The sequence below is a fragment of the Dermochelys coriacea genome, chromosome 5, assembly GCF_009764565.3.
Source record: "Dermochelys coriacea isolate rDerCor1 chromosome 5, rDerCor1.pri.v4, whole genome shotgun sequence".
In the NCBI taxonomy this organism is placed as follows: domain Eukaryota; kingdom Metazoa; phylum Chordata; order Testudines; family Dermochelyidae; genus Dermochelys; species Dermochelys coriacea.
The window spans coordinates 127492367-127504973 of record NC_050072.1 but is presented as its reverse complement, the minus strand read 5'-3'; positions in this window follow the sequence as shown (position 1 = coordinate 127504973).

The window sequence follows — 12607 nt, the reverse complement described above, 5'->3', positions numbered from 1 at the left end:
CATTGCATGCTGGTAAAATTAATGTCTCTATAATTATGTACAACAGTTTTGCCTTCATTACAAGCTCAGCAACCAAGTAGCTTGCTTCCAGCACTTTATCAGAAACAGTTACACAGTCTTTCATCATTTGCACTTATTTTTTATTCTGACCCTTCAAACACATGAAAAAATATTGCTCCTTATTGGCAAGGGATATGGATGTTTTATTGTAAGGTGTTATTTGAACTTACTTGGCATCATTGCAAGGTTTGAGAATTTCTCCTCACACACAAGATGGTGGAAGATGGCAAGATGGCATCACCTATTAATGACAATCCAAGCTGCAAATAACTCTCTCAGGAACATCAGCTCACCACTTCGACTTTTCTGTGTTCACATTCTGCTTCATCAGTGAATGTAGATGTGGAGGTTCCAGAATCTCTTTCTTCAAATATTTGTCCATTTTTGAGTCTTCAATTCAAAATTCCACACTGTAACTTAATGGCTGATAAGAAAACATGGCTACCACGTAAGACCATGCGAACGGCAAGGACATTTGAGTGTAGTGTGGTTTTATGTCTGTCTCACACACGTATGCCTGAAGAGCAACAGTACAAAATGACATTTGGTTCTGACACTAGTTAAAAGAAATGAGATTCCCCCCCCCACTCCCACACAAGTGACTTTTCCGAAATTCCCTGGCACACCTGTTCACGCATGACTGCGCACCAGTTGGGAAACATTTGGTTAGGTAATTGTTAGCTCACCAGCTAAGATACAATATTTTTCTAAATTTTCTTAGCAGCTCTACTACATTTTTTTGCAAACTGCCCTGTATTGCCTCAAGAAATGATTTCCCTTTCTTAGCTATTCATTTAAGTCCTCATTAGAGCTTTTGAAACCCTACGGAGCAGTGTCGTAACCTTTGAAAGGCTTCTCCATTATCTGCATAACCATTAACTGACTTGCTTTAATCACCTTGCCCTGCTCCCCATTATCATTTATTTTGCTATTATCTCTTTCACCTCAGTCCAAGCCATTTATTTCCCCTTCAGACACAAGTGCCTTCCCTTGCCTGTTTCCTTACTTCTCCCCCTGTCAGAACTAGTCTTTCAGCAAGTCTCTTCACGCTGCTTTCCTTCAATTTCCTAGCTCCCTTCACATGCCTGATTCAGCAAAACCTCATGGAGCTTAATTACATCACAACTCAGTTTAAACACATGGGCAGAAAGTTCTGCATAAGTTAAGGAAGGCAATTAGGGGCTTGAGGCAAACACAGTGCGTCCTGGTGCACAGCAGAGGGTGGGTTCTGCTGCTCCTTATCCTTATGTGGGTTCTCTGATCCACTTGGGGCCAGTTCCCATGGCCAGTGTGGAGGGCAGCTGGGGTGACTTGCCCACATAGCACCACTGTTAGCAAAAGCCTTGCACTCATGGGACCATCAGAGCAGTATTTGCAAGGGGAATTATAGGCTCCTAATGCTCAGTCATATGGTTTTTTACTTCTGCCCCTCATGATAGCATCTGGACGCCTTCCACTTTAATAAAATTGCTATTCCCAAAGTCCACAGAGAACTTTATGGAGTCTCTGGCTCTTCTCTCATTGCTGCAATCTTGTCCTGAATCTCTAACTATCATATGCTGTGTGTGTATAAAGGGGATCTGCCACTGCCAGCATCAACCCCTGCTCACCCCGACAAATCCTGGTGTTGCACTGATGTGTGCTGTTACCTTTAATGGCTCCGGGTCCCACCCTGAATTCTGCATTTGATAGAGCACTGCTGTATGCGTCACCTTTAATAAAACTGCAGCTCTGTGTCCTAGTGGGCAGTGCACTGGACTGGGATTCAGGAGACCTGGGTTCTATTTCTGGCATGGACAATGGCCTGTTGGGTGACCTTGGGTTAGTCACTGCCCTACTCTGTGCCTCAGTTTTCCCATCTGTAAAATGGGGCTGATGGGACTGACCTCCTTTGAAAAGCACTTGGAGATCTATGGTGAACAGCGCTATATAAGAGCTAGGTATTGATATTTGTTGTAGAGCGCCATGGGAGGTCACAGAAGGCAGCTTGTGAAACAACCTCTTTCGGTCTGCTAGTGCTGGGCAGCACAGCTCCCCTGTGGGGTCAGAAGCTCTGTACCTAGGTCTGAGATCACACAATTCGGCATTGTGCTGGAGACTGAATGGAGAGCCTGAGGCAAGCCTATCCGTGGGGTAACCTCACTGACTGTGGTGGAGTTGTACAGGGATGAAGGTAGCCCCTTTCTACACGGTGCACTTCACCCAGCTCTAGGGGGATGGCAGCTTTAACTCCAGCCATTGTTCCCACTGGCACCTTCAGGGTTTGGTTTCCCAACCAGGGTGTTTATTTCCTTCTGCTCCACACAAAATAAAATGGGAACAAAAGACAAATCCTCGACTTGAGGGCTTCAGAGGAGCCCGTGAAACCTGAGCAAAGCCCTTTTGTCACTGGACCTTCCTGTGAATGGTTTTCATTGTGTTCCCTGGCTGTGTAGTCACTCTCTTAGCAAACACTGGGGGCAGTATGTGGCTGCTGAGAGAGGGCTGGGAATGATGCAGCCTGTGGGGATCAGAGGCCTTGGAAATCATGCTGATTGTGTTTCACTAGGGGAAAAATTATCATACTGATGTAGATGAGAAAAGGCGGCTTATTAAAAACCTAGAGTATTAAGAAAAAGCCCCAGCAGCTTGGGAATCCCAGGGGCTCTTCTGCCTTCATCTTGTGTTGGACATCGCCTGCCCTGGGAGAAATGTGACGTTGGGGGGACAGCCTACACCTCTCTGCCACTTCCTCTTGTTACTCGTGTTTCTCCCTTTGGGCCGGTTGGGCGTGGCCCCTTCTCAGCTGTGCTGGGCAGTTAAAGGAGTAGGGCCCTCTGTCGAACCCCTGCTCAGAGTAAGACTCTGGCCCTGGGCGAGAGCAGGGGTGGCTTACCTGATTCTCTCCATGGTAGGCAGGTGGACGGGTGAGGGGTAGGAATGGGTGAAGCTGGGCTCTGCCCCTCCCACCTCCAACAGTGGCCAGTGCCAGGTGCCCCAGAGGGAATGAACAGAACAGGTAATCATCAAGTGATCCATCCCATGTTGCAGGAGGTGAAAGTAAGCTGGTCTGGTCAGGCTTCCCCAGGCTGGCAATTTAAAGGGCCTGGGGCTCCCTGCAGCAGCCGGAGCCCTGGGATCTTTAAAGCGCTGCCCGAGCCCTGCCGCCGCTACCGTGGGACTCAGGCAGCAGGGCTCAGGCAGTGCTTTAAATGACTGGGGCTCCCCGCAGCAGCAGGAGCCCCGGGCCCTTTAAAGCGCCACCGGAGCCCTGCCACCACTACCCTGGGGCTCCGGCAGCCGGGCTTGGGCAGCGATTTAAAGGGCCCGGAGCTCTGTTGCAGTAGTGGTGGCTGGGTCCTTTAAATCACCCCTGAGCCCCGGGACTCCCAGCTGCCTCTGCAGCTTGGAGCTCTGGGGGTGATTTAAAGGCCCCGGGGCTCCCAGCCGCAGTCAGAGTCCCGGGCCCTTTAAATCTTAAAGGCCCCACCTCTTCCGGTTGAGGCCCCACCTCTTCCAGTTGAGGCCACACCCCTGCTCAGGACTCCAGCATACTGGTAAGTCCTTTAAGTTACTTTCACCCCTGCGTGTTTCCCATACCCAGCTTCTGGCAAACAGAGGCTAGGGACACCATCCCTGCCCATCCTGGCTAATAGCCATTGATGGACCTATCCTCCATGACTTTGTCTAGTTCTTTTGTGAACCCTGTTACAGTCTTGGCCTTCACAACATCATCTGGCAAGGAGTTCCACAGGTTGACTGTGCATTGTGTGAAAAAATACTTCCTTTTGTTTGTTTTAAACCTGCTGCCTATTAATTTCATTTCTGGTGTTTATGAGGAGTAAATAACACTTCCTTATTTACATTCTCCACACTAGTCATGATTTTATAGGCCTCTATCATAACCCCCCTCAGTCATCTCTTTTCCAAGCTGAAAAGTCCCACTCTTATTAATCTCTCCTCATTCGGCAGCCATTCCGTACCCCTAATAATTTTTGTTGCCCTTTTCTGAACCTTTTCCAGTTCCAATATATCTTTTTTGAGATGGAGCGACCACATCTGCAAGCAGCATTCAAGGTGTGGGCGAATCATGGATTTATATAGAGACAATATGATATTTTCTGTCTTATTATCTATCCTTTTCCTAATGATTCCCAACATTCTGTTTGTTTTTTTGAGTGGTGAGATCAGGATCAGGACAAACAGTCTGAAGAGTGTGAATGTGATGGCAGTAAATTTTAAGTAGGGTGTTTAGTTCCAGCTAGGTAGAATAAAGGAGAGACTGGAGATCAGAGAAAGTGTTTGTCGTTCATTGGGTACAAGAGGGAAACTTTTATATACAAAGGAGCTGCAACAGCAGGCTTGCTCCTGAGGTGATTGCCTGAGGTATGTTTACACTGCAAAGAAAAACCCATGGGGCCGAATCTCAGAGCCCAGGTCACTTGATTCGGGCTCGCAGGGCTTGGGCTGTGGGCTAAAAAGAGCAGTATAGATACTGGGGCTTGGGCTGGAGCTATTTTTATCCCACAGCCTGAGCCCGGTGAACCTAAGTCAATTGAGCGGGTTCTGAGACTTGGCCCTGTGGGTCTCTTATTGAAGTGTAGGCATACCGTGAGTGAGCAAAGAAGAAAGTTAAAGGTAAATGGAAGAGCAAACAAAATTGCATTTGTGCTCTTCGTTGCTTCTTGCTACTGGAAAAAGGCAATCTTATCCTTCAAAAAAAACAGCTTCTATCTTTGTATTATAAATATCAAAAAATCTGACCAAAAATTAAACGCTTGAGAAAAAGAAGTTTTCAGTGAAAATTTTCATTTAGCCAACAACCACTGAAAAAAGTTACAACCAAGCCTAATTAGACACTCAGGCTGTGTCCACACTAGGAAACAGGTTGTGTTTTAAAACATCTAAATATGTTTTAGAAACACATCTTTTCTCTAGCAAAGATAAGGGCTTATAATCACCTCCTTAACTCTTTATGACCTTGTCACAAAAGTAGTCGCAAGACACAGAATCAGCAGCATTGTTATTTTTATTTGTATTCCTGTAGTAGCAGGAAGTGTCGGTCTTGAATTATGATTCCATTGTGCTAGGCGCTGTACAAACAGAAAAAACAGGCAGTCCCTTTCAGTCTAAGTGTAAGACAAGAGACAACAGATGGATACAGACAGACCAATGGGGTAAACAATGAGACAGTACTGGTCAACATGATGGGCAGTGGTCTGAGCAGACAGGGCCAGAGGTTCAAAAGAACTCAGCATCCACAATTGGGGTCAGGGTTTCAAAGGAGTTCAATTCCACTTTAGGCATCCACATGAACTAGCCAAATTTTCACAAGTGCTCCAGCACCGAGTAGCTCCAATTGCTTTCAACTTTTGGGTTTTAAGTGTGACCGTAATCCTGCTGGTAATTAAAAATGCTGGTTGATGCTAAGTACTCTGTACTCACCACTAACATTTTCCAAAACCTTCTCAGTTCAGATAATAACACCTAGCTCTTAGATCGTGTTTTCATCAGTAGATCTCAAAGCGCTTTACAATCTTTCATGTATTTATCCTCACACCACTCCTGTGAGATATAGCAGTGCTATTATCCACATTGTGCAGCTGGAGACCTGAGACAAAAAGAATGTAAGTTACTTGTCTGAGGTCACAGGGGAAATCTGTGGCAGAACAAGGAATTGAACCTATATCTAACTCCAGCTGTGTTAATGTGGGAGTAACATTTTGGAATGCCACAAAATGGCAGATAAAATTAAATGTTGATAAGCACAAGGTAACGCACATGGGAAAATAATCCCTGCTATACATACAAATGCTGGGGTCTAAATTAGTTGTTACTACTCAAGAAAGAGATCTTGGTGTCATCATGGATGGTCCTCTGAAAATGTCTGCTCAATGTGCAGTGGCAGTCAAAAAAGCTAAGAGAACATTAGGAACCATTACAAAAGGGATAGATAGTAAAACAGAAAACATCACACTCACTATATAAATCCATGGTATGCCTGTAACACTGCACCCCATATTCTTCACAGTAATATTATTAGAATATGATTGTGACATAGTTATGATGTATTTTATGCAAGATAAGTCATGTGAGGTGTCATTGGAAAGGTTCTGATTTGCTGAATATGATTATCCTATTTGTATGCATGTCTAATTTTTGTATTTCAAGTTGTGAATGTTGACTATGTATCTATATTTCAAAATGTAGTTACACCTGAGGAACGACCACTAGACAAGATGCTTTCATTCTAGATAGTGGGTGGGGAAGGGCCTATTCAGGGCAATGAGCCATTAGGAAAAAACAATAGGCCTTAGGAGAAGCTTATCTCCCACCTGGGGAGCCTTCCTGAGAATGCTGCAGACAGCCTCCTAGTAATGGCTGCTATGACTCTACAAAGACACGTGATGTGACTACATGTCTATGGACCCCATCTTGGAATGTCAGTGTTTTTCCACAGTCCAGTCTGGGAACTAAGCTTTGAAATAAAGGGTTCCCACCATATGCAAAAGCTATATAAAGCAGGGAGTGACATTATCTGGTGTTCTTCGCTTCCCACACAAGAAAACTCCTAAAAAACACTTGAGAAACAAAGACTGAACTGGGGGAAGTGCTAGACTTGGCTAAAGGGATTTTTAGCCTATGAATGAAACACCTGGGGATTCCAAGCTGTAAAGCAAGTGCAGCTTGCCCCTTAAGAATCTGCAGCCTGCTTGTATCATCACTTAGGGTGAGGATCTGCTATTCATATCCAATCTCTTTAGTATATTAAGCTTAGTTTGTGTTTTTGTTTATTTACTAGGTAATCTGCTTTGATCTGTTTGCTATCACCTATAATCACTTAAAATCCATCTTCTGTAGTTAATACATTGGTTTTTGCTTTATCTGAACCAGTGTGCAGGAATCATACCTCAGGGACAAAAGGCTGTTGCATATTCCTATCTACATTGAGGGAGGGGGTGAATTTTATGAGCTTACACTGTACAGTTCCCTGTGCAGTGCAAGACAGTATCATTTGGGGTTTACACTCCAGAGGGAGTGTATGCTTGGGGAGCTGGGAGTTGCCTTGGCTGTAGCCTTACTATGCAGGGGCTAGTCAGGGAGCGTGCATGTAACTGCAGCTTGGTGTTTCCCTACCAGTATGTATGCTGCTGAAAGTGTGGGCTGGAGGCAGCTTTTTACAGTAGTACAGTGTAAAAGAGAGCCCAGGCTGGTGGGTCAGGGGGACTCAGTGGTACTCCAGTTCCAGGTGGCACCCTGGGGGGGAACCCGTCACAACGCCCATGCCTTGAATACTGTGTACGGTTCCTGTCGCCCCATCTCAAAAAAGATATATTAGAATTGGAAGAGGTAGAGAGAAGAGCAACAACAATAATCAGAGGTATGGAACATCTTCCATACAAAGAGAGATTTAAAAAAGATTTGGACTGTTTAGCTTAGAAAACTGATGACTAAGGGGGGGAATATGATAGAAATCTATAAAATCATGAATGGTGTGGAAAAATAAATAGGAAAGTGTTATTTATCCCTTCACATAATATAAGACCCGAGGTCACCTGATGAAATTAATAGGCAGCAGGTTTAAAACAAACAAAAGTATGAAGTACTTCTTCATACAACACACAGTCAACCTGTGGAACTCATCCCCATGGGATGTCATGAAGGCCAAAACCATAACTAGGTGCAAAAAGGAATTAGATAAGTTAATGGAGTATAGGTCAATGGGTATTAGCCAAGATGTTCAAGGATGCAACCTCGTGTTCTTAGTGCCCCTAAGCCTCTGACTGCCAGAAGCTGGGACTGGACGAAATTACCCTGTCCTAATTATTCCCTCTGAAGCACCTGGCATTGGAATTCCTACAAAGCGTGGGAGAGGAAAGAGAGTCCCAGGGAGATGAAGTGACCTGCACAAAGTCAACAGCAGGTCAATGGCAAAAAAACAGGATAGAACCCAGGTCTCCGGACTCCCATTCCAGTGCCCGATCCACTAGATCAAGCTGCATAAGAAACAGGTGCTTATGCAATTTCCTCAATGACATGATGCTGAGCACTGCATTATCTCCTGCATACAGCATCCTGTCAAACAAGCCTCCAGCTGTGGCAGCATAAACAAATATCTCTGTCAAAGGTATTGGAAGACTTCAGCTAAACAAAACCTATCAATAGATGCAGACAATGTACCGTCCTGTGCATTGCAGATCCTGAGGTTTCTGTTTCCTCTCTGATAACAGTGCCAGGAGCACACAGTATGTGCAAGTCTTAGATTTCAAAATTCACCTTCTAGGGTAAGCAGCTTACAGTGTGCACCAGTCTTCAGAGGCACAAGCTTGCCAACATCTTCCCTTTGAGTGTTGGTCACCTGGCTGTGTTTATCCCATGTTCACCTCCAAGCCAACAAAAGAAAATTAAAGCTAGTTTTGTTCCACTACTAATCTTGTGTCTCCATCAGCCCAAGAGAATATTCCACTCCAGCTGGGCAGTAGCTCTGTGCTCATCATGAATATTGCTCCCCCAAAAAATGTCCCCGAGAGACAAATATAGCTCTCCTTGACACTTTTGAAGACCTATTTCTTCACTCGAGTTGGATCCATGAAACAGGGAGCGAAAGTTGGGCTGGAAATATTTACCTTTCAGTCAAGAAAATTCCTCCCTCAAAATATTCATCTTTAAATCCTTGTCAATGAAACCCATTTTCTGAGCATGTGTAGCCAGTGTTGCTGACAGGATAAGGAAAAGAAAGCTAGTTAGAAAAATGGTGCTGAAGGCTTTAAATGGCTTCTCCACGTGGCTAGGCAAGGATTCGTTCAATCATCCATTTTGCATTAAAAAGGGCTCATCTGGAAGCAGCAGCTGCTGGTTTCGCTTTGCTTGAACATGAGTGGAAGTTAAAATTAGCCTGGCCATGGGTAGAAATGTATTGAAAGCTGTTCCTAGGTGAGGGGAAGAGGAGGTGGGTGTCAGCTAGTGGCAGATCCACATAGCCCTCAGCAAACATCAATACTAGCTCTTTTATGCTAACAAAACACTGCCTTGTCGTGCTCTTGTATGGGGAAAGTGGCTTTACACTGAGCCAGAAAGCCAGTTATCTTGGCCAACAAAAAGCCATTCACTAATCGAAAGGCAGATGAAATAAAAACTCAGCCCGCCAGATTCTGGCTCATGCGGAGGCCTCTCCAGCCTTAACGGTGCTCTGAACAGGCTGTTGAAGGTTTCCCTTGTGCAGTTTAAGGCTATCATAAGTTGGAGCTGTCCTAAGGTTGCTCTAAATTACACGGGGGGGGGCAATTGCAACTAGAGGCAATTGCAAAGGCGATCTGGCACAGGGTCCGAAGTAGGTCCAGCACACTTGTGCCAGGACAGGTGCTCCCATTTGGACAATTGAGAGGGAGGTGAGCACCCGAGGCTCTAAAGCACCAGGGAGAATCAGATCCAGGGAGAGACCCAGTGAGTTAGAAGAGATCCAGTGAGCTGGAGAATCAGAGCTGCCTGAGTGGGAGTCAGCAGTGGGGTGAGGGCTGCCAGAGACTGTATGTTTGGGATATGTGAGATGGCTGGAGGCAGGAGCAGCAGCAGAGGGAGTTATCTGCTGGCTCTAAGCCAGACAGCTGGAGCCAAGGGCCAGAGCATATGTTCACACTGAAATAAAACTCCCACTGTTGCCCCGTAACAGCTGACTTTTCCTGGAGTGGCTTCACTTGGTGGACGTTGCTTCTGGGCTTGGCTAGATAGCATTGACTGGTGGGACAGAGAAGCAATGCAGACCTGGGATGACCAGCAGTGGTGACAGAACTGCAGGAGGACAAAGGCCACTTTTCTAGAAATCTGTGTGGAGCTTCCCCTGGAGCTACCCTGCCAGAACACCTACATGAGAGCTCCCCACCACCAGATCCAGAAGTGATCCAGAAGTTCACTATTCCTAATTGTGATCAGTCAGTAGCTAACCAGTTTGGCAGCATTGGGGCTGTTGTTACGAAGGTGTTACTGAAGAGTGTAGATGCCTGCGCCATAAAGCTTAGCAGGAGACAGGAGGTTACTGATGCTTTTGCACTGTTGGAGTCTGACTGAGTCTTTGTCTCCAAGCAGAAATAGCACTAGTTTGACTTAAACTGGTGCAACCCCCGTATAGACACTTATTTCAGGGTAAGAGTGGCTTATTGGGGTTTAGCTTAAACCTGTCTTTAATTGACTTAAGCTAAATCGATATGTCAAGTTTATATTGATAATATCCATGCAGTCTCTTAAACTAAACTGATTTAAAATAACACCTTTGGTGAAACCAGTGCAATTCTGCATGTAGACAAGGCCTCAGACAAAATTTCCATTGAACTGGAGCTTCACCTGAGTAAGGAGAGGAGAATTGAGCCTAACTAAAGCCAAGTCGCTGGCACAAGCACCTGTGGAGGTGTAGCTATATTGGCAAAAGTGTTGATATATGTTTGTAGAAGATTATAATTTAGAGACGCTCCCTCATAAGGAACAGTATTATGAACATAGGAATTTGGAGATGTGCCCTGAAGGCAGGGGTTAGGAACATTGCATGGTTGTGGGCAGCAGTTCACCAGAGATGCTCTCCAGTTTGTTTGGTCTCCATTTGGTAAATGCATCTGATGAAGTGAGCTGTAGCTCACGAAAGCTTATGCTCAAATAAATTTGTTAGTCTCTAAGGTGCCACAAGTACTCCTTTTCTTTTTGCGAATACAGACTAACATGGCTGCTACTCTGAAACCTGTCATTATGCAAGGAAGCTGCAGTTATTTTGGTGGTAATTCCTATGTTTGCTATTGAAAGCAGAGACAAAGGGAGGCACCAGAGAAGCACATGGAGCACCAGGCAAAGAGGCTTTTGCATGTATTTGATCAGCACAATAGTAGCTTGACTATCTTAAGAAGGGGTTGGGGGAAGGCCAAAAATGGGAGTGTTGCAACCTCCATCCAGTCTGCAACTGTCAGGTAAGGTTGCAGAGAACTGGAAAAAATTCAGACACAGATTTGAATTGTATTTAGCAACCACAGGGGCAGAGGAGGAAAAATGATAAAGTGAAATCATTGATCTTTTTGCATGTTGTTGGGAGAAAGCATTGAATACTTATGACAACTTTAAGTTTGACGAAGGTGAAAACATGAAGTTAAGTGAAATACTGACTAAATTTGAGGAACATTGCATGCCAACAAGGAATGAAACCTTTGAGAGAGACAATTTTTTTAGATGTATGCAAAAAAAATGATGACACCATAGAACAGTGTGTCACACAATTAAGGAAACTCAGTAAAACCTCTGATTTTGGTGAGTTGACAAAGCCTCTGGCCAGAGATAGAATCATTTGTGGCATTAAAGACAATGTGTTAAGAGAGACTGCTCCGTGAAGGAGATTTAACTTCAAAGAATGATGATAAAGCTGCAAAAGTATGATTTGGTTGTGACCTACATATCCTGTAAATTCATGTTCACTGCAGATGCCCTTTCCAGAGCAGTGACTCCCACTATGAAACCAGAGAAGACTTTAGAGACACAGATACAAGCCTCAGTAGATTTGATTGTAAAGTCAATTCCCATAGCTAACAGGAAACTGCAACAAATGGGAGAGGAAATGGAAAAGATGAATCGTTGGGAATCCTTAAAAAGTGCTAATTAAAGAGTGTCCTGAAGAAATGAACAGTTGCTGTGCAAGTATAAGAGACTATTGGAACTGCAGACATGAACTTACTGTGATAGATGGGGTGTTTTTCAAGGGCAGTAAGGTTGTAATTCCAATGAGCCTCTGAAAAGAAATGCTACAGAAGATCCACGAGGATCATTTAGGAATTGAGACGTGCAAACAATGAGCACAAGAAGTTCTGTATTGGCCGCGGATCGATCATGACATTACTAAAGTAGGAAACTGCTTTTCATGCTTGAGATACAAGCCATGCCAACAGGCAGAGCCACTGAGACCTCATCCAGTTCCACAAAAGCCTTATGAGAAGGTCAACACTCATTTATTTACCTGGCAATCAAAGGATTATTTAATAGTCACAGATTCTTATTCTCCGTATCCAGAAATTTGCACACCGCACAATGCTAATAGTAAGTCAGCGATAGCCGGCATGAAGGGAATCTTCTCCAGACATGGAATTCCACATGAAGTCTTTAGCGATAATGAGCTGCAGATTTAGGCAATTTGCCATAGATTGGGATTTTCATCACAAAACATCAAGTCCAAATTATCCCCAATCAAAAGGACTTGTGGAATGGTCACTACGGACAGTAAAGAACCTTATGAAAAAGACTTTTGACAATATGGGTTGATTTGTATAAAGTGTTACTGGTTTACCAAAGTACATCTCTGGAGAATAACTTTTCTCTAGCTCAGCTGGTAATGGGAATAAGAACCTGATGTAATTTACCAATTAGTGATAATTTGCTGAAATCTCATAACAATGAAACCATACAGAAGATGAAGGAAAATCAGAAGCAGAAATATTATTTTGACAAATGGGCCCATGACCTCCCATCTCTTAACCTAGGTGATAGAGTGTGCCTGAGAGATCACACCTCTAATACTTGGGGCCAAAGGGGTACCATTAAAGAA